The 23,254-nt window shown below is 34.8% G+C and overlaps 1 long non-coding RNA gene across 8 annotated transcripts in view; it reads left to right on the top strand.

Annotated features, from left to right (window-relative positions):
- Positions 1-23,254, top strand: part of LOC309849172 — an 895,871-nt gene that overhangs the window by 74,145 nt on the left and 798,472 nt on the right. The window contains exon 6 of one of the 8 annotated variants that reach the window (XR_014303545.1): positions 12,583-12,692. The exons of 6 other annotated variants lie outside the window; for them this stretch is intronic. This is a non-coding gene — a long non-coding RNA (uncharacterized lncRNA). Of the gene's footprint in view, positions 1-8,594; positions 9,738-12,582; positions 12,693-23,254 lie in introns of those variants that run through there. One more of the 8 variants, XR_014303546.1, reaches the window with a different exon arrangement.

Genomic DNA, 23,254 nt, shown 5'->3' with positions numbered 1-23,254 from the left:
AGCTCATCAACTAAACCTTATGAGAAATGAAATGTATGGGAGGAAAACACTAATTAGGGAGATTTTCTTTCCCAAATACACATGTGGAACTCCTATTAATGTCAATCACAAGGAGATGTCTTTCTGCCGAACACCCCAGGTAAGAACACATCTTCCCTTGTCTTTCCAATTATAAACACAACAGTTTTTTTTTTAATTGTTAACAAGATGACTACATTCTATAAAACTTTGGTTTCCACAAAAAGTATATGATTTAAGCTGAAGTATGTTCAGATAATATTTATATTATGAAATGCATTTTTCAAAAGCAATTTTGAATTAATTTGCTTTATGATGGTCTTATTAGCATCATTTCTGTAACTGAATTTTCCAGTGAATATTAGCTAAGATTTACCGTTAGTTTTGGGGGAAAGTAGCATACTTGATTCTTTGTACGTTATTTTTAAGTGATTATGTTTGAACTGAATACTACTGAATATTACAATGTAGACTACATAGGTGTTCTCCATAATCTATAAACACTGCAGTGCACTAATTTAATATACAATTTACTGAATATTTAGGGATTTCACCATGCTGTGGTAATGTGTAAAATCACTCTGAATACTACACAATATATGAATGCATACTGTTACTCTTGTTTAGGACAAAAAAGAAAAGAGAGAACAAAAAAGAAGCAGTGTGTTCTACCAAAAATACACATAACTCTGCTTATAAGCTAATTCTTAAAAGGTATGCAAAAAGAAAATATTAAATTATATCAACAAAGATTAATTTCTCCACAGATAGTAAAAATTACTTCCAGTCATTCAGACTGCTTTGTGTGTATTGTATGGATTTCAGTCAGAGTTCCCCAGAGAAACGTAACTAATACATTATATCCTATCATATAGGCTGAGATCTAGAAGCCGGTGAAATAGGAACAATGGTACATAGTTCAGTCCTAGGCTAAAGTCCTGCCAGAGCTCCTATGTTGAAGACAGGAGAACATGGGTGGATGTCACAGCTAAATAAGATGTAGAATTTGGCCTTCTTTCACTTTCTTGTTTATTTAGGCCCCCAATGGATTGGATGGTATTCACCCAAATTCGTGACAGTGTATCTTCTTTACTCAGTCTACTGATTCAAATGCTAGTCTATTCTGGAAACATGCTCACAGACACACCCCAAAATAATACTTGCCAGTTCTCTGCGCACCCTTAGCTCAGTCAAGCTGACACATAAAGTTAACTTTTACACATAGTGACTCCAAAATATTGCAGGCTCAAAAACTCCAGGGCATATGCAGTAACCATGATATTATTTATCATTTATATTGGGTATAGGGATGATGGCTTAAAATTTATTTGGAAGATGGATTGAACTCACAACTGAAGGCAATAAAATCTAGAGTAAAAATGTTTGAGTTAATATTTATTTCCAAATATGTTCTAAGCATAAGCAATATTACACTATTTTACATCATTTTAGTAAACCACTGAGTGAGGCTTCCTACATAGTACATAAGAGCATTATGAAGATATTTTATCCTAATTCTTACTAACTCACCAGCATGTGCTTAACAAATTGGGTGTCTTTATAGAAGACCTGTAAAAAAGTTTAAGTCATTTAAAAAGGAATTGGTTGAGCTTTCGGTTTTAGTTCCAACATGTAAAGATCTTGGCAGTTGACATGCCCACCTTCACAACAAGAAAAAATTTGGACAAACAGACCTATTAGATAACTAAATTTGCAGGGCAAAATCTGACATCAAAACCTGGAGACCGGAAAATCCAGAGAGTCATAACCAACATCTGCTTCCCTGGAGCACAAGCTGCTGGAACAATATATTTGTAGAGACATGTAAATAGAATCTTTAACAAGTTGCTGCAAGTTTTGTGTGGACTAGCTGGAGAAATAGACATTTCAGGGGCTGCAATCAGGAAGTATCCTGTACTTTCATGGGTTTTATCTCCAGGAACCCCGTTAGAAGCTCATGTTTAAGAGCCAAGAAAGATACTCTGGTGATTCTGACAGGTCAGGGGAGGAATAATCTTTCTACTACAAGACCAGCACCTACTCCACAAAAGCCTGCCTTCCAGGAGGGAAAACTTCATCAGAACCCTGTCCCAGAGCTGTGAGGGGAGGGCATTCCTCTCATTTTGTTAAAAGTAAAGGAATGGAGAAAGAGTCAACATGTTAACACCAGCTGGAGTAATTTCAGAAAAAGCTGACTTTAGAGCAAGGAAAATTACCAGTACATTGAAAAGCTTACTATATAATGATTATGTTGTCAGTACTCCAAAAAGTGATACCAATGTTAGATCTGTATGCCCCTAATAACAGAGGATCACAATACAGGAGACAAGAAACTGATAAAACTACAGGGAAAATAGATAAATATGCTGTTATACTTGGAGAATTCAGTACCTCCCGTAACTGGTAGATCAAGCAGGCACACATTAGTAAGGATATAGTTGACTTGAAGAGCATTATCAACCAACTTGATCTGATTAAAATCTATACAACATATTGTCTAACAACAGCAAAATAAAATTTACTTCCAAACATGGAGAGAATATTTACCAAGATAGAACTACTTTTGGTCATGACACCTTAACAAATTTGAAGAAGTAAAAATTGTTCAAAATGCATTCTCAGAAAACAGAATTATCTAGAAGTCAACAGAAAGACAGCTGGAAAATTTCAAAGTATTTGGTAATTAAACAACATGTTGCAAAATAGCACATGGGCCAAAGAAAATGTCTGAAAAGAAATTTAAAATATTTTGAACTAATTCTAAATGTAAGGTACAACACTGTATGAGATAGCAAAGGCAGGAAGACAGTGCTGGGGAATTTATAATGTTAAATGCATATATTAGAAATGAGACAGATCTGAAATCACTAAATTCTATGACACAAAGCTAAACCATTTTGCTTCCATGACAATAAATTAAAGACAGAAGAGAAACTTAAGCTAAAAACAAGCTAAAAACGAGTAGAAGAAAAGAAATAATAAAACTTAAAGCGGACATTAATAAAACTGGAAACAGGAAAACGATAAGAGAAAATCAACAAAACCAAAAGCTGTTTGAAAAGATCAGTTAAACTGATAACATTCTAGTCAAGCTATCCAACAAAGACACAACTGTCAATATCAGAAAAGAATGAACAGTCATCACCCTTAATCTCATGAGCAGGAATAAAAAAAGATAATAAAGAAATGTAAGGAATAATTCTATGCCCACAAATAATTTAGATGAAATGGAACAGTTCCTTGAAGGACACAAACTACCAAAATTTCATACAAGGATGAATAGGTTATGTCGATAGCCCTGTATTTATTAAAGAGGTTTAATAAAAAAAAAAAAGAAAGGTTTAATCAATAATTAACTTAAAAAGAACTTTCAAAAAACTAATCAACTGGTCCATACAATATCACTGGAGAGTTCACTGAAGAAAGAAATTATATCAATTCTCCACAAAACAGAAGCAGAAAGAACTTCCTAATAGATCATGTGAGCCACCTCTTCTAAGACTTCAAACTTCAATGTTCCCAAAAGACATTACTAACCTGAAACACTGTGGAACAACATCTCTCATGAACATAAACTCAAAGATCCTCAACAAAATATTAGCATATTGATTTAAAAATTTACAAACAGAAGTATACAAAATGAACAAGAGGGATTTTATTCTAACTCTACAAGGCTGATTCAACATTCAGAAATTAATCAGTATAATCAGCCACACACACAGATTAAAGAAGAATCTACTGATAATATCAATGAACACCTAACATCCATTCATGATCGAAATTCTCTTCAAACTAGGAAAGAAAGGAAACTTCCTCAATTTGTTTAAAAACAACTTAAAAGCAAAACAAAACTATAGTTGACTTCACAGGTAATTGTGAGAGATAGACAATTTCCCTTTAGATCAGAAGCAATTCAAGTATGTCCAATCTCATCACTCCTACCAACATCCTACTGGAATTCTTAGCTGGTACAATAGGACCAAAAAAAGGAAGGGGGGAATGAAAGTTTACAGATTAGAAAAGAAAAAATAAACTTATCTCTGTTTGCAGATGACATAATTTCTTATCCAGAAAATCCAAAAGAATAAGCAACAATAAAAGTGAAAGTTCTGGAAATAATAAAGACATTACATAATACAGAGTTAATGTACAAAATCAACTGCTTTCCTATATACTGGCAACAACTCGTTAGAATTTGAAAGAAAATATATCATTTAAAGTGGCAGCCTGAAAAATGAAATAGGTATTAACCTCACAAGATATGTTAGGGTCTGCATATGAAAATCTGTAAATACTGAAGAAAAATTATCAAAGAAGATCTAAATAAATTAAGAGATATTCTAGTTCATTGATTGGAAGACTCACTACTGTTAAGATGTCATTTCTTACTAAATGGTGCTGAAATAAGTAGACATCTGTATGAGAAAAAAATTTGGCACAGACCTCACAACTTTCACAAATATTAACTCAAAATGGATCATAGACCTAGACATAAAATGTACTATTATGAAAATTCTCTAAAAAATAGGAAAAAAACCTATATTCCTTCAAGTTTGATTTTAATTCCAACAGCATAATCCATGAAGGAGATAGCCATAAGCTGCATTTTATTAAAATTTTAAATTCTGCTCTGTAGAATACACCATTAAGAGAATAAAAATACAAGCCATAAACTGAGAGAATATATTATAAAATAGATGTCGAATGAGGGACATGTATCCATAATATTTGAAAGACCACAAATAATACTAACACAAGCATCCTAATTACATTTAGTCTCTTAACATAAGATGCTAATATATAATTGAGGATCCTAGATGTGTAGTATATGAGCATATTCTGTACTGTGTATACAACAACTCTATAAATCTGTAACTGTTTTTAATTTCTTTTAAGTTTATTACAAAAGAAAGTAATTCAAGAGGCTGAAAGACCATTAAGACCAATTGTCCTTTCCTGACTTCTCACCCATTATTGTGGCAGAATTAGGGCCTGCCACAGGAGAATGAGGATGGCATCACCCAAGCAGTCAAAGGAAATTAGAGCAAACAACTTTGTCATGATTGAACTAGAGTTGCACTCCAAACGTTTAAATGTGTCTGTGCAGTGACATATAGCCATAAAATATGCATGGCCATAGACATACTGATTGGTGAAGATTCCAGGTCTCTGAAATGAAGATTCTGAAGTTCAGAGTGGGGCAATCAAGACTAGATCAAATTCAAATCTTACCTCTGAATAAACGTGTTTTGTTTTAAGAAGGCCACCTATTAAGTGTAATATGTAAACACAACAGTAAACCATGGATTCAATAGAGAAAGAAAATTAGCCAGGGAGGGTACTTAATAAATATTAATTGAGTGAATCAACAGATATCTCAACTTGTGACTCTAGCTTGACAATACTATTCACAAATCATATGGAAAACACTAATGAAAAAAGTTTAAGTTGGAAATTTTTATGTTTTAAATTATTTTCTCTAAGGTAGTGCGTTTGTAACTGGATAAGGGAACACTTCAGCATAAGAAAAAACCATAGGAGCCTTTTTGCCCTCAAGAGAAATGAAGGCATGAGTGATACTAAAAGCGGGGATGGGGAGGATGGGCAAGAACAGAATGGGGAGCATTTGATAACTTAGTGAATACAGAGAGTACAGAGTGAGAGAGATGGTGAAACTAAAGAATTGATTCTCTGCCCTTTATTGTTTTCTGACAGGCCATCCATGTAGAAGGCAATGCTGGTGGATCATAACTCAGATATTTAAATTATATTATGCTTCAGACTTAATGAGATTGGTCCAGAGGGAAATTTAGGGGATCTTTATGTTGTGACAGAGTGTTCATTAGCCATGGTAATAGCTGATTTTAAAGATCATTTGTTTTCTGTGAAAAGGAAAAAAATATATATATAGTGCGTTTAAGTGGTTGTACTGATGTTCCGTTTTGACAATAATTACTACACAATTGTGAAGGGAAATTGGTCATTGCAACTTGTAATGACAAATCTTAATCCTGTAATAACTGCAAATGTACTCCATTACATGTGTAATTGGCAGTAATCTGTAGCCAAGCACTGGTCCAGAAAGACAACAGTTGAGGACAAAATTCTCATTTCCTAGATGCATAGTGTTCCTTGAAATAAATAGCCTAATAACTCCAGTTATCGAACTATACATTCTTTTATAACGATATTAATATGCATTTCTTTATAATGTTCACATTTGTATTCAACTATCTGAAAAGACTAGGCAGTTGCCTTAATGAAATTCTCATCATTTACATTGAGGTTAAGGATATGCACTGCTTTGTATCTGAGTTTGGTTCTACATCATCTTTTATTGCCAATGTTGTGCCTTTAAATCAGTGCCATGTAATGAGGGCTTCATGGATATTAAACTCATCACCCACAAAAAAGTGGTCTAGTAACACACCAACAGTTACATACAGGTCAGTGTTATGGCCAGCTTCCTAAACACTTAAGAAAATTGGTGCAGTGATGAGAAATACTCTCAGGAACAGGAAAATTAATGAATATTTCTGGTGGCCACATTTAGTCATGATTGGTCAGTTCCCTTTCTTTTAAAGCTAGCAAATCTCATATGCTCCAGACAAGTGTAGCACTAGAAATTTTTTAGTTACACACAGTTTTTTGTTTTCCTTTAAGAGGATAGATGCTTAAAGACATATTTTTTACTTCTTATCTTTTTTATTTTTTTAAACTATTTTCACAAGGATGAATTTGTATGTAGGCCTGTAAATGTACATTGGACAAGGTTAACATTCCTTTGATTACCATCCTTAATAGAACTCCCTGCTTATTTACCCAGACACAATCACATTTATGATTTTGGTGGATATATTTTCAGATTTCTTTCTAAAGTTTTAAACACACACAGGTACACACATGCACACAAACTTTCTGAAGTTTAAACGTGGCATATATCTAAATAAAGTTTTAAAGAAGGTTTACAAAGTGTATATGAGTCATTCTGGTAACACCTTTAAAATATATATACACTCTGTGTCTGTTTTGGTGCCAGTACCATACTGTCTTGATGATGACAGCTTTGTAATAGAGCTTGAAGTCTGGAATTGTGATGGCACCAACTTTGGCTTTCTTTTTCAATATTCCTTTGGCTATTCAAGGTCTTTTCTGGTTCCATATAAATTTTAAGATTATTTGTTCTAGTTCTTTGAAAAAAATGGATTAGGTAGAATAAACATTTTCACAGTTTTTGTTCTTCCATCCATGAGCATGGAGCATTTTTACATTTCTTTGTGTCTTCCTCAATTTCTTTCATGAGTACTTTATAGTTTTCTGAGTGTAGATTCTTTGCCTCTTTGGTTAGGCTTATTCCTAGGTATCTTACGGTTTTGGGTGCAACTGCAAATGGGACTGACTCCTTAATTTCTCTTTCTTCAGCCTTGTTGTTGGTGTAAAGAAATGCAGCTGATTTTTGTGCATTGATTTTATATCCTAACACTTTACTGAATTCCTGTACAAGTTCTAGCAGTTTTGGAGTGGAGGCTTTTGGGTTTTCCACATATAGTATCATATCATCTGCAAAGAGTGATAGTTTGACTTCTTTGCCTATTTGGATGCCTTTAATTTCTTTTTGTTGTCTGATTGCTGAGGCTAGGACCTCTAGTACTATGTTGAATAGCAGTAGTGATAATGGACATCCCTGCCGTGTTCCTGACCTTAGTGGAAAAGCTTTCAGTTTTTCTCCATTGAGAATGATATTTGCAGTGGGTTTTTCAGAGATGGCTTTGATAATATTGAGGTATGTGCCCTTTATCCCTACACTTTGAAGAGTTTTGATCAGGAAGGGATGCTGTACTTTGTCAAATGCTTTTTCAGCATATATTGAGAGTATCGTATGTTTTTTGTTCTTTCTTTTATTAATGTATTGTATCACATTGATTGATTTACAGATGTTGAACCAACCTTGCAGCCCTGGAATAAATCCCACTTGGTCATGGTGAATAATCCTTTTAATGTACTGTTGGATCCTATTGGCTAGTATTTTGGTGAGAATTTTCACATCTGTGTTCATCAAGGAGATTAGTCTGTAATTCTCTCATTAAAAAAATTTTTTTTAAATTTTTTTTATTTTTTAAAGATTTTATTTATTTATTTGGCAGACAGAGATCACTGTTAGGCAGAGAAGCAGGCAGAGAGAGAGGAGGAAGCAGGCTCCCCACTGAGCAGAGAGCCTGATGCTGGGGCTTGATCCCAGGACCCTGAGATCATGACCTGAGCTGAAGGCAGAGGCTTTAACCAAATGAACCACCCAGGTACCCCCAGTAATTCTCTTTTTTGGTGGAATCCTTGTCTGGTTTTGGGATCAAGGTGATGCTGGCCTCATAAAGTTAGTTTGGAAGTTTTCCTTCCATTTCTATTTTTTGAAACAGTTTCAGGAGAAAAAGAATTAATTCTTCTTTAAATGTTTGGTTGAATTCCCCTGGGAAACCGTCTGGCCCTGCGCTTTTGTTTGTTTGGAGAATTTTGATGACTGTTTCAATCTCCTTACTGGTTATGGGTCTGTTCAAGTTTTCTATTTCTTCCTGGTTAAGTTGTGGTAGATCAATGCAGCAGAACAGAGAGCTCAGAAATTGACCCTCAACTCTATGGTCAACTAATCTTTGACAAAGCAGGAAAGAATGTCCAATGGAAAAAAAAAAAAAAAACCAGCCTCTTCAACAAATGGTGCTGGGAAAATTGGACATCCCCATGAAGAAAAATGAAATTGGACCACTTCCTTACACCATACACAAAAATAGAGTCAAAATGGATGAAGGACCTCAAGGTGAGAAAGGAATCTCAAAATCCTTGAGGAGAACACAGGCAGCAACCTCTTTGACCTCAGCCCCAGCAACATCTTCCTAGGAACATTGCCAAAGGCAATGGAAGAAAGGTCAAAAATGAACTATTGGCATTTCATCAAGATCAAAAGCTTTGGCACAGCAAAGGAAACAGTTAACAAAACCAAAAGACAACTGACAGAATGGGAGAAGATATTTGCAAACGACATATCAGATAAAGGGCTAATATCCAAAATCTATAAAGAGCTTAGCAAATTCAACACCCAAAGCAGAAATAATCCAATCAAGAAATGGGCAGAGGACATGAACAGACTTCTGCAGAGAAGACATCCAGATGGCCAACAGACACATGAAAAAATGCTCCACATCTCTCAGCATCAGGGAAATACAAACCAAAACCACAATGAGATACCACCTCACACCAGTCCGAATGGCTAAAATTAACAAGTCAGGAAATGACAGATGCTGGTGAGGATGTGGAGAAAGGGGAATCCTCCGACACTGCCAGTGGGAATGCAAGCTGGTGCAGCCTCTCTGGAAAACAGTGTGGAGTTTCCTCAAAAAACTGAAAATAGAGCTGCCCTATGACCCAGCGATTGCACTGCTGGGTATATATCCTAAAGATACAAACATGGTGCTCTGAAGGGGGACGTGCACCCGAATGTTTATAGCAGCAATGTCCACAATAGCCAAACTGTGGAAAGAACCTAGATGTCCATCAACAGATGAATAGAAAAAGAATATGTTGTATATATACACACAATGGAATACTATGCAGCCATCAAAAGAAATGAAATCTTGCCATTTGTGACGATGTGGATGGAACTAGAGGGTATTGTGCTTAGCGAAGTGAGTCATTCGGAGAAAGACAACTATCATATGATCTCCCTGATATGAGGAAGTGGAGATGCAACATGGGGGGGGGGTTGGGGGGTAGGAAAAGAAAAACTGAAAAAAGATGGGATTGGGAGGGAGAGAAACCATAAAAGACTCAATCTCAAAAAACAGACTGAAGGTTGCTGGGGTGAGTGGGGACGGGAGAGGATGGTGGGGATATAGACATTGGGGAGGGTATGTGCTATGATGAGTGCTGTGAAATGTGTAAACTTGGCGAGTCATCGACCTGTACCCCTGGGATAAAAACTCATTATATGTTTATTAAAAATTTAAAAATAAATAAATAAAGAATCGTAAAACAAACAAAAAATATATATATATACAAACTCTGAAAATAGAAGTGTTTATGTGCAAAAGAGACCTATATAAGAATGTATTGTTATGTAATTTACATTGCTTATAATAGCATTTATAATTTGGAAATAACCTTAATGCATTTGGTTAAGAGAATAGCTGAAATATTCTAGTATTTACAGATATAAAATCCATATAAAATCACATGTAGAAATTATATTTATCACATGTAGAAGTAATATTTAATATTCAATGATAATAAAGTTCTTGAAATGTACTAACATGGAAAACTGTATGGTTGCAAATTTTACTAAATGATACCTTACCTACAAAAAAGTAATTCAAAATGGATTATAGTATTAAATATAAGATCCAAAACTATACAACTTCAAGAAGAAGACTTAAGATAAAATCTCTGTGATTGGATAAAGAATTTATATGGAGGCAATGACTCTACAGGGGACATGAGGCTAGACAAGAAGCTCTGTTCAAATAATGACATTCTTAGTAGTTTGTTAAGCACTTCTGGACTCTCCCTTTCTGCTATTACATAAAAATAAAGATGGAAATTAATACATAATTACAAGGAAGTTTCTATATTAATTTTAAATTTATAAATAGAATATCTCAGATATACTCTGAGTTTGGGATGACATGTAATTGTTAAGACATTAATATCTATCTATCTATATATGAAGATACATAAAGATATAGATATATTATCTTGAATTTAACATCTCATTTCTGGACCAAGGCAGATTATTATCATTTTAGCAGTGGCATCATCAGCTCTACATATGATGAAATATTCACAGTTCTCCAAATATGACAGGAGATTTAATAGAGCAGGATGTGTTCTCATGATAGCTCAAATGATAGAGTGAAATATGATTAATTAAAATTATACTGGAAATTTTAGGCCAAATAAATAAAGACTTCCAGTTATCTAGTTTAGAGAGGAAAGATAAAGCTTTATTTGTCCGTGACATAATCTGGTTGTAATTAAATTCCAAAGGAACACACACACGCACACACACGCGTGCGTGCATGCACATGCGCGTGCGCACACACACCTCTACAAAAACTAATAAAGCAAGGTTACATAAGAAATCACCTTCATGGATTGGAAACCTCATTATATCCAGATGGCAATTCTTAAATTGATCTATAGATTCAACGTGTTCTCTATGAAAATTCAACAGAGTTTTTGCAAAAAAAGTCAAGCTCATCCTAAAATGTATATAATAATTCCAATAACTTATGATACCCAAAATTATTCTGAAAATATGATCAAAATTGAGGGATCTATATTACCCAATTTCAAAATTTCCTATGAAGCTACAGTAACAATATAATGTAGTGTTTCTATAAGGATAGACATGTAGTCAATGGAATAAAATTGACAATTGGAAAGAATCCTTACATTTATTTTTAACAACAGTGCCAAGACAATCTGGTGAAGAAAGGATAGGTGTTTTTTGTTGCTGCTGTTGTTTTACAAATGATGCTGAAAAAATTGGATACCTGTATGCAAAGAAGTAAGCTTAGATCTTTATCTCACTTAACAAAAAAGTAATTCAAAATGGATCATAGAATTAAATATAAAATTCCAAACTATACAACTTCTAGAAGAAAAACTTAAGATAAAATCTTTGTGACCATGGATAGCAAAGAGTTCTTAAATACAACACCAGAGTCCAATCCAGGAAAAAAAGAAAAACAAAAGATAAATTATACTGCCTTGAAATTAAAACCTTTGTACTTCAAAAGATACTATTAAAAAAAATGAAGGCCCAAGCATCTGATTGTGTGTAAATATTTGAAGATTGTATATTTGTTGGAGAACTTATGTTAATATATGTGGAACTCTTACAACTCTGTAATAAAAAATATCTCTATGAAACATTTGACAGAACATCTATACAGGTATATCACTAAGGAAAATTTTTCAAAAGGCCAATATGCATATGAGAACATGCTTAATATCATTAGTCATAAGGAAAATGCACGTTAAAATCACAGTGACAGTCCACTGCCCACCTGCTATGGCTACAATCACAGATGAGCAAAAGCAAATGTTGGGAACAATGGGAAGAAAGGGAAACACTCTAACATTGTGTGGGAATGTAAAATGGTACCAAACTTTGAAAAGTAGTTTGTCAGCTTCTTGAACAGCTAACCATGAATTTAACATATGGTTCAGCAATTCTGCTCTGCTTCTTAAATTAAAAAAAAAAAAAAAAAAACATTTTGTAACAATATGCACAAATATTATAATTGTCTTCCACACAGAAGAGCTGACCTTCTCACCTTCTTTCCTCCAATTATAATTATTCAGAATGGATTTCTTCTTCCTGTTGCTGTGACAACTCTGAAGAAACTATTGCCACCTTTATTCGTTGATTTTTCCAATTCTAGATAAGAGTTAAACCCTTTTTAACTTACCATCTTCCCTGTATCTCCATATTCAATTTGCCATCCATGCCATTACTTGTTACCTTATTTTTGTTCTTTCATTTCCTTTATCTGCCTTCTGACCCACCACTAGAGAAATATTCATACTTCAGTCCCTTCTTTCATGTCTCCTTCGGTTTTGTGACTGGCAGCTACACCATGACTTTTACATTATCAAGGAGCATCATGTGGATACTCTCACTGGTAATTCTACTTATGTTTTATTTTTTGTCATCTCTTGGTTCTAAAAACTGTAAATCTTGAAACAGAATTTGAGACTATGTCATTTATTTTATCGCTTTATTTATTTATTTATTTATTTCTGTAAAATCAAATGTTCTATGATTACATTTCCTCCTCTGCTTTAACTGGATATTAAAATCAATGTATCTGTGCCTCTCAGTGAAAATTGTCCATACCATCAAAGTCACATGGTTTTATTTGACCCTCAGCTGCTCAAATTGTGTCCTAAAATAATTTACTTCATATTTGAAATCTATATTTCTTGTAGATAATTTTTTTTTACTTTTCCTTTGGAATTTTTTTCTCTTTCCCCCTTACTAATTGAAGAATAGTGAATTTACACATTATTCATAACTATTCAGGCTTCTAATAATACCAATCAGTGCTGCTCTCAAAGAATATTTCTTCTAGAATTCCTTGGACTACTACTCCAAAATAGTACACTTGTTCCACAGGCTTCTTTTAGCTATACCATTCTGAGATGTTCTTTGGGTTTACAGTCTCTGTTTCCTGAGCCTCAGGACTTCCTCATTCTGAGACTTCATTTATTGCAGGGTTTTCTCAAGCAACTTTGATGGCAAACTTCATGGGAGAAAAAAGATCTTAGTAATTGAATATTTGAAAGTGTATTTATTTTCTTTCACTGATGAAAAGTATTTGAATATGCAATTCTATGTTCTAAAAATGTCCCTAGAGGTATCTGAAGCACTTGTCTGACATTTTTTAGAGTTTCATGACGCTAATTAGAAGGTGCATGCCATCTGTTCATATAGTTTCTTTGTAGGTAATCTCTTTTCTTTCTTCCTCCATGGTTTTATGATTATATCTTATTCTTAGAGCACAGAAATTTTATAAACATTTGTCAGGAGGAGTTTTTTTTTTCATCATTAATTTCTTAAGCTTAATTTCTTAAGCTCAGGTAAACTTCCTTCTTAGATTTTTTTTTTATTGTTTTCTTTACTTCATACCACAAAACATCCACCCAATAATTCTTATCCTGTTTATAGAAATTCTGTTAGAATAATACTGGACTTTCAGGACTAATTTAGCATTTCTTATATTTCTTGCTGCTATCTCTCTTAAACTCCAGCTCTGACTCATTACCCTATTCTCAGTTGATTACCTAGCATGGTATTTCATTGAGTACAGTGAAGCAATCAGAAAACAAACAAACAAACAAAAAAACCCCACAAACTGCCATATCCAGTTCTACTCATTTAATTAACATACATTATTGGCTTTTCTCCTATAATGATTAAGTCTCTGTACGCCTATAAAAGGTCATGACCTTGTGCATTATATCCCCCATCTTCTCCTCAAACACTATAGTGGTTTTCATTGCTTCCTGCCTTGATTTCCTTCTAAGGCTGAAGCACTCTTGGTGTAGTGACTGGAAATCTTGATGGCTGACTTGGCCACATTAGTATCTCTGTCCAGAGCTTACTTTCTGCTGAAGACAGCTTCTTATACAAAGCTGTGCCCCCTTTCCAGGGCAGCCAGTTTCCAGTGACTAGTCAATAAAAGGTGCAAAAGTCTCGCTCCTTCACTCAGATTTAGCACAGATTCAAAGGTCCTTTTTAGATTGGTCTTGCCCAGCCCTGCATCTTTTGCTCTCTTATATAAAGACAGGGCTGTCTATGTAATTTTCAGAGTTCAGTACGATTTAAAATTATATAGCCCTTTGTTCATAAATGATTAATAATTCTGGAATGGTGTCAGCAGAGCATAAAACTAAGAGTGGGGTCCTTTTGAATATGAGGCTCTGTAAAGTCGCATACAGGTAACCTTCATGTGAAGCCTACCCTGCCCACAGACCTTAACCTTAAGTGAACTTTAATAAATAATTTTAAAAAAGGATAAAAATACATGTTTCAGGGGCACCTGGGTGGCTCAGTGGGTTAGGCCGCTGCCTTCGGCTCAGGTCATGATCTCAGGGTCCTGGGATCAAGTCCCACATCGGGCCCTCTGCTCAGCGGGGAGCCTGCTTCCCTCTCTCTCTCTCTGCCTGCCTCTCTGCCTACTTGTGATCTCTCTCGGTCAAATAAATAAATAAAATCTTTAAAAAAAATACATGTTTCAGTGTGTGTTTCTCAGAGACACCAATGTGCAGGTACATATCTTCAATATATCTCTTCAATCTCTCTGCCTATTAAAACTGTCCTTTCCTATTTACTGTATTTTTTTAGGGAGGGAGAGAGGAAAAAATAGTGGGAGGGGGAGCTGAAGGAGGGGAGAGAGAGAATCTCAAGCAAACTCCACACCCAGTGCAGAGCCCAATGGAGGACTCAATTTCACAACCCTGAGATCATGACCTGAGCTGAAATTAAGAGTTGTATACTTAACCAACTGAGCCACCCAAATGCCCCTACTGCATTATTTTATGAACAAATAAACAAGCTGCCCTTTTTATCAAACTAAAAACAAAGACGACTCATCAAAGTTGTTGTTATACTTATGTGTATAATTTCTTGTACTTCATAATTATTTCAATTACTTTTTTTTCCTCCACCATTAACCAAATGGCTCTTCTCAATGTCACTGATGCTGTGAAAGGTAATCCATTGTCAACCCTCAGTTTCCATTTTCTTTAACTTAGCAATAACATATGACACATTTGATCAATTTCTTCTCCTGGGAAGACTTTATTTTTTTTGTTTCCAGGACCATATTCAAGCTATTTTCTCCTTTGTTGTACACTTGTTTTTGGTCTCTTTTCATAAATAAACTTTTCTACTTTATAATGTTCTCCACTACTAAATGTTTGAGTGACTCAGGGCTAAGTCTTGTATTTTTTTTTTTAATATTTATATCATTCCCTTTGTAAACACCCAATTCCATGATTGAAATAACTTTCATAATTCAAAAAAGAGTCCGTAATTTAAACCTCCAGCAGGAACTTTCCTTTTAATTCTTGTTACTACTATGCATTAGCCATAAATTTTGCTAGTTTCCTGAATAAGGTAGCCATAACATCTACAAGTAATGACATTTAAAAAAAATTTTTTTATTTATTTGACAGAGAGAGAGAAATCACAAGTAGGCAGAGAGGCAGGCAGAGAGAGAGGGAGGAAGCAGGCTCCCTGCGGAGCAGAGAGCCCGACGCGGGACTCGATCCCAGCACCCCGGGATCATGACTTGAGCCGAAGGCAGAGGCTTTAACCCACTGAGCCACCCAGGCACCCTGACATTTTTTTTTCTTTCCTTTTGATACTTTCAGCTATTTTTTCCCTCACAACATTGGCCAAAACCACAAATGATATGTTAAATGGTTGTAATACCTGGTATCTTTCTTTTATTTCTGATTTTGAAGAGAATGCTTCCAAATTTTCTCCATTAAGTATAATGAACTAGTTTCTGTTTAGTATAGAATAGTAATAACATAAAGAACAAAAATGAATGAAATTAAAGTGAGTTATTAGGAAAATATGTATCAGACATCATATATAAAATTAAGATGTAAGAAGGAGATCTTTGGTCACAATGTATTGTCAGGAATTGACTGTAGAACTGATAGAGCATATAAACTAATAGAAATTTCTAATGAAACAATTGCATGTAGTAAGAGAGCAGGGGAGAGACAAAGATAACTTCAAGGTTCATTGCCTTAAGAACTGTAAAAAAAAAAAAAAAAAAAAAAAAGAACTGTAAGGTTGGAGTAGTCATTTACTAATATAAGGACTGTAGGTTGACCATGTTTGCAGTGGGAATGTTAGGGAGCATAGTGTTAAACTTAGCATTTTTGAGATGTTTAGTATGTAGCATTGTGGAAATGATGAGTAAGACATGGGACACATGATTCTGACATCTGTGCCATCTGTTTCTTGGACTGGTTTGAAACACCTGCAGAATGAAGGGTTAGAAATAGAAACTGAAAGAAGTATTTCTCAAGAAGGAGTTCAACCTTAGAAAAGAGGAGAAAGGAAGAAAAATTAACACAATTGAAAGGCAAAACAAAGCTCTAGGGAAAAAATATGTGGTATTGGCATAAGAAGAGATAAATAGCTCAGAAGAGTAAAATAGAATGTTTAGGGACAGACAGCATATTAAGAGACGCACAAACTCATTAGTAATTAATGACAGGCAAATGGTCACTGTACACCTGTTAAATTGTTAATAATTAGAAATATAGACAATGTTAGGTGTTAGGAGGAGTGTAGCAGAGGTACAAAACCTTTACACATGGATGCTGAGCATATAACCTGCTATAGGCATGCTACAGAGTAATTTGATACAATTCAGTCAAATGAAGTATATACACATCTTTGAATTTTTCCAGGGAGAGTCTCACACATCTCTAAGAGACCTGAACAAGGGTGTGAGGAGTAGTAGTCAAGCTGGGTGTCCATCCGTGGGGTGTCCATCCGTAATACCACATAGGCAGTATTCACAAGCTCAGCCCCCATTTGACCAAAGCCTTAGCAGACTGTCCCTAGGTCTTCCCCAGAATATACAGAGGTAGGCAGTTGTGGGCAATTGCCACAAGGCCCTTGTGTGTGCCAGAGAGATACCTTATTTTGCAGAAGGCACAATTTCTTATGCATCACCCTGGTTCTAGCAATGCATAGAGTATGCCCCCTTGCCACTGCCCCTGTGGTGCATCTGCAGACTACAAAATCACCTAACTATGGTCACGAATTTGATTCTTCATGACTCAGTGCTTATCATCTAACATCTGGCCTCTACTTCAGTGACACCTATGGGCCACAAGTAACTGACACCATGTTGATCTTGCTTATGCTGTGTGTGCATTTGGGCTTATTGTGTCCTTTCCTTGCTGGGCAAATCTACGTCACACTTGCAGGCCCTCCAAAGGACTATAGTAGTCACTTAGGAACTGTTGAATTTCTTGATAGTTGGTGAATGGGTGAAAAATGGCAGATACATATAAAAAAACTCATGCAAAGCAGTTATAAGCAATTTGTTAGATATTTGCAGAAAGCATGATAGATTTTGGAATGTAGATTCTCAGTAAAAATAAGCAAAAAATAAAATGAAGTCAAAGCAGAATAATATTTCCTTGAATGAATATATATGCACAAATGGGAATAAAAAACAGGGATATGAAGAAGTAATGAAATAAGAGAGGAGTCCAGCAGGGATTCTGATAATAGTGTGGATAGCTTTGGAATTTGATTAACTCTATCCTCTGTATCTAAAATTTACAGAGCCAAAACAAAGTACCAACAATGACAACAACAAAAATTGAACAATTGCTGTCCCTAAGATCAGGGCCTAGAGCTTGAAATAAATACAGTTACTAGACAGAAAGTCTTTGCAGTGTTTCCTTTAGGGAAAATAAAATCAATTTCTAGTGTTATACTCAGTTGGCAAGCATTTATCCACAACCCCAAACATCAAAGTTGTTTGTAATGAGATATTTTAGTTTATAGGTTGAGTTACCCTGTAGGTTAATAGACAGGTTAGCTGACTACTGGGATCTCTGGTGACCAATTATTCTTTGGAGAGAAGATTTCTTCTATTTTTAAACCTTGAAATACAGTATATATGTTATTCTCATCTTCCTTTATCACTGGGTTATTTACCTACATGAGAACCTACATGGAGGAATTCTAATGAGACTAACCCTTCTAAGAAAGCTGTTCTTGCTTAAGTTCAGTGTGAATTTCTGTCTTGGAAATGTTCTGTCTTGAAATTTTTGTCTATGTTGTATATTAGTTGGAATTTAACTGCTACAGGACATCAAAAACCCAAATTTAATCCGTTTAAGAATTTATGATAGTATAACTGGGAGGATTAGAAAAGATTTAATTTATTCATGTAGGGGAAGATGGACCTAAAAAGATTTTAAGAAACTTAAGCAATGAAAGTACTATATCTTTGTGAAAGAATTTACGATTTTTTTTTTTTTTTTTTAAGATGAGGTTTAATTTCTGAGGCTGGCATTCAGAAGTTGTTTCAATTCATTTGAATTCAAGCAAGTAGATTTCAACGCTTAGAATTTTAGTTTCCTCATCTTTGAGAGAGTGATAATAACATAAGAATCACATGGTTGTTCTGAACTTTTAATGAGAAATATATGTTAAAGGTTTTTTTCATGAACTGGAAAAAAATTTATAGATTACATATATATATACATACATATATATATATATATATATATATATATATATATATATATATATATAATTTGAAGGTACCTTTTACATGTGTGTATATGTAGTATAGCAATGAAATAAAAATAAATGCTTTGAAAGAATAGTGCATTTTTCATAAAACCAAATTATGATATAGGTTAAATACAGACAAACATGTAGAGCACTGGACAAGTAGTGTTTTGTCGTGATGCAGAAAATACATTTGGGGAAATAAACAGGAAGTGATTTTCTATTGTGTGGAAATTTCAGTAAGTGCAGAATTTAATTTTGTGTATCTTCCCTTACAAGATTTCAAAGGAGAAAAGATGTGTGGGATAAAGTGGAAAAAGGATATGTGGGATAAAGTGGTATGGCTCCGGGCACCTGGGTGGCTCAGTGGGTTAAGCCTCTGCCTTTGGCTCAGGTCCTGGTCTCAGGGTCCTGGGATCGAGCCCCACATCAGGCTCTCTGCTCAGCAGGGAGTCTACTCCCTCCTCTCTCTCTGTCTGCCTCTCTACCTACTTGTGACCTTTGTCAAATAAATAAATAAATAAATAAATAAATAAATAATCTTTAAAAAAAGTGGTATGGCTCCTTTCATCACAAATAATCAAGGCTGTTTAATGATATTTGAGCTGGTCTTCTGGATTAAAGACATGCAGTCACTGGAGTTATCTCTAGCAGAAATGACTGCTTGTCTTTAATCCAGGAAACCAGCTAAAGTATCATTTGTATTTTAGAGGACAATTTAGTAACTAGACACTCCTTTTTATTTTTTAATTTTTAAATCTTACTTATTTATTTATTTATTTATTAAACAGCCTTGGCTGTGGGGAGGAGTTCTCTGCTCTCCAGGAAATCTTGTTCTGATGCTCAGAATGCTCAAGTCTGCACACCTTCAGACATGGCATGGTTGTCTAGAGCATGGCATTCCTGTAAGGATTTGCTGCAGAAGTAAGACTTCTCTAAAGACTTTGTTATATGTTAAACGTTCTGTCAACATTCAGAAGAGGGAATCTGTCTAGGCAGCAGGCTAGCATGAAACATGTGAGCATTTATTTGAGAGGAATAAAATTGGAAATTTAATTCCCATTCACTATAATATCAAGCTTTCAAGGTATTTTTTTCCTGCACTTTTTAATATATAAGGCATGCCTGAGCATGCGGCAAGTACTTTTATCTGGGAGCACTTCTGCAGCAAACCTCCCTAATGCTCACGGTGCTACACATTCTGTGTCTAGCTGGTCATCCTGAACTCTGCGAATGGCATCACCACTCCACAGCCAAGGTGTCCCTCACAAACTTCTCCAGTTTTGGCAGAAAGATTCTTAACTCCATAGTGCCCTCCCCCACCTCCCCACCACATATCGTTAGTCATTTCATTTGATTGCCAAAGTTTGGCCTTTGGTTCCCCTCGTGATTTTATTTACTCAGATCTCGGTTGTTTGTCTGGCCATTCTTTCCACTTTTATATCCTCTAGTAAAGTCGTGTTAAATGTCATTGGCTAAGAGTTCACTGTAGCCTTTACATAGTAGTAGATTATAAGAAGTTTTTAGTATAATTGTCATATGGTTCTGAGGGTAGCTATAGGCTTCTCTCACCAAATGCTGGCCAACCCTTGAGTAGAGAGGGGGTAGGATATTCTAGTCCCTGTCTAGGTCAGATTGCATTTTCGCTTTCTTTTCTGGTTCTGGATGCTAGGACAGCACTGTGTATTTCTGGATCCTACAATTGCACAGTTACTTCCTGGTATCAGTAGTTCACTGACCATCATGCATTGTTAGTGTAGACTTAGAGAAATTTCTGCTCCGGTTAGGGAAGAAATGGTATATACAATATTCTGAAAAATGTGAAAGCTCTTCTCTCCTTTCTATATAACAAGTTTCACCCAATTGATTCTTACTTCTTAGATTATCCCTGAGATGACATCATACTTTTTCCAGTCTCTTCCATCTCTTTCTTCCAGCTCCTCTTCTGTCTATCTTCATTGCTAATTGCAAAGATAGATTGTCCTTTGTGCCATCCAAGAGCTTTTTCCCTATCAATCTTATAATGATTGCACTGGACTTAACAGAAGTTGACTCTTCCAGGTGATACACTTTATTTGAGTTAAAGGAGTAAAGTGACAAAGAATCCTGTGGATGAGATATTTGGGGGGACAGTCTCACAATTTATTATCCATAAGAAAGGCCCTGTACAGAGGAACATTGTGTGTGGAGATGGGAGGGAAGTGATGAAGGAGTAATGTAGAAGCTATGGAAAGGGGGGGCAGAGGAAGTGAGACAGGTTTCCGTGATTGGTGAAGGTGGCTTCCAACAGTAATCAGAGCTTATGTATATATTTATGTGCACAAACGGGGAAGGGACAGGGAGGGCTCTAGAGACACTAGCTTTGCCTTTAGAATTCTCCTTCAATTGTATTTTTTTCAGCTTTCCGGAGAATTTTGACTAACTGCCTATCACGCACTAAACAATGAACACTATACAAAATGAAGTTAGTAAAGTTTGTGGATAAGTATATTCAACAGATACTGTAATTCTGTTTGTTCCCAATTCACTTTTAAAAACTATTCAGAAAATTCTTGAATAACATGTGTTACGTGATAAATTATTTCTCAAGAGTGAGACTGTCCACATTATGTGTTTATTGCCTTTTATTTTTATTGTTGTGTTGGATAAGATTCAAATATTCAATTATAAAGATTAAGTTGGAAATGTTAATTTTTAATTTAAAAGTCTATAAGGCAGATATTAATATTGGTATAGCTTCTTGTTTTACTTTGTTCAAGATCTAATCCATTTAGATTAATGATTTTTAAGACATCAGTCAGCATGCATTTATTTTGATGAGCTCTATTATAAAATTTTATTTTTTTTTCAGACAGGATAGTCTTATACATTGTATATTCTAATATTATGTATTCACTTAGGAATTTTATTTGGTCGCAAATATTAATTTTAAAACATGGACTTAAAATGTATAGTTTTTATTCATGTATATTGTTGATACTAGAACATCAACATTATAATGTAAAAATTATTGAGCAAATCAAAAAGCAAAAGCAAAAAATATAGAAATTCATCTTTTATTATTGAATTTACTAAAATCATCCAAATATGATCTTACTTTTTTAAAAAATTTTTCTCTTGGGCTTTTATATTAAATTTACTTCTAATTTCTGCAAATTGAAAATTTAACATCTATAGAATAGCTCTTCCCAAGTAAATCCTGGTTCACCCTAAACATCTGGAGATTTTAGATAGTCCCAAACCACAAGTTCTCATGGTTATAGTGAACATGAAGTGTCCAGGGAGCCACTTTCAAATATAGGTAGGCAGTCCTAAACTCCCTTACCCTGCCTCACTCTTCTTTCCTGTGGAGACCACAAAAAAGGTGCTTGCTTACAGCTTCATTCTCTCTGCATCATGACTGATCACATGCTTTTCTGAGGGGCACTGCATGGCATACTGTACTCTTCCTGAGAAACTGTGAGTATAATGAAACTGTAAAACTCTTCATTTTCTTCATCTTGATCTGCATCTGGCCTTACTATCTCTCGCTCAAAATATATGGTTCAAACATTTAACCACAGGATCCACCTATCATTTGGAAAGGCATTTAAATGGTCACATATAAAATAGAATTAAAATTAAATGAATGATATATGGAATTACAGTACTTTTCTGAAAAGATAATGAAAATTGCTTGCCCTTTCTTTGGAGTAAATTAGGGGACTCTAATAAAAAACAAGTGGAGTTCAAAATGATTTTTATACTGGCAGTGACCTCTGTGTGTACTACTTCCTGTGGAGCATATGAGGCATAGTAAATGGAAAGAAAAATTGTAATAATTACGAGATTTATTTCTTCACAATTTAAACAATGAGAACAAATTATACTTGCTAAATTCCAGGAAAGAACAAATTAAAAGGAAAGAGTGTACTGAGAAAAGCCACAAGGGCATTTTAGGTGCAGTGCCATTACTTTAATCAAATTGACACTGTATGCTCAGTCTGTCTCTACTGGTAATATATAACTGTGCTGATCCTTGTATTATAATAAGTTTATTGGTGTTAAGAAATTAATGAAAATAAAAAATAATTAAAATGCTAAAGCTACCTCTATTATTATAACTCAGGTTGGAAAACTGTGAAAGCCTACCATATTAAATTGAATAGTGACACACAATAGGATATTGTCCAGGACAATTTTTAAAGAACAAGATGAGGTTTGCTGGCATGAATATCCTATAATTTCTAATTAATTGACAACTTTTCATAAGAGTTTAAAAAGAATGTCAGTGCACAAATCGCACAAGTTTCTCCTTGTGTCTCAAAATGTTGAGCTACAAGGCAGTAGTAAGCATTAAGGACTGTAGTGTACTACAGAGTACTAAAGAAGTAGTAGTTTAGAGTAGTGTACTACTCT

This window comes from Mustela nivalis (assembly GCF_964662115.1).
Source record: "Mustela nivalis genome assembly, chromosome: 15".
NCBI classification, from domain to species: Eukaryota; Metazoa; Chordata; class Mammalia; order Carnivora; family Mustelidae; genus Mustela; species Mustela nivalis.
The sequence above is the reverse complement of the archived record's forward strand: the minus strand, read 5'-3'. Positions and strand labels throughout refer to the sequence as shown.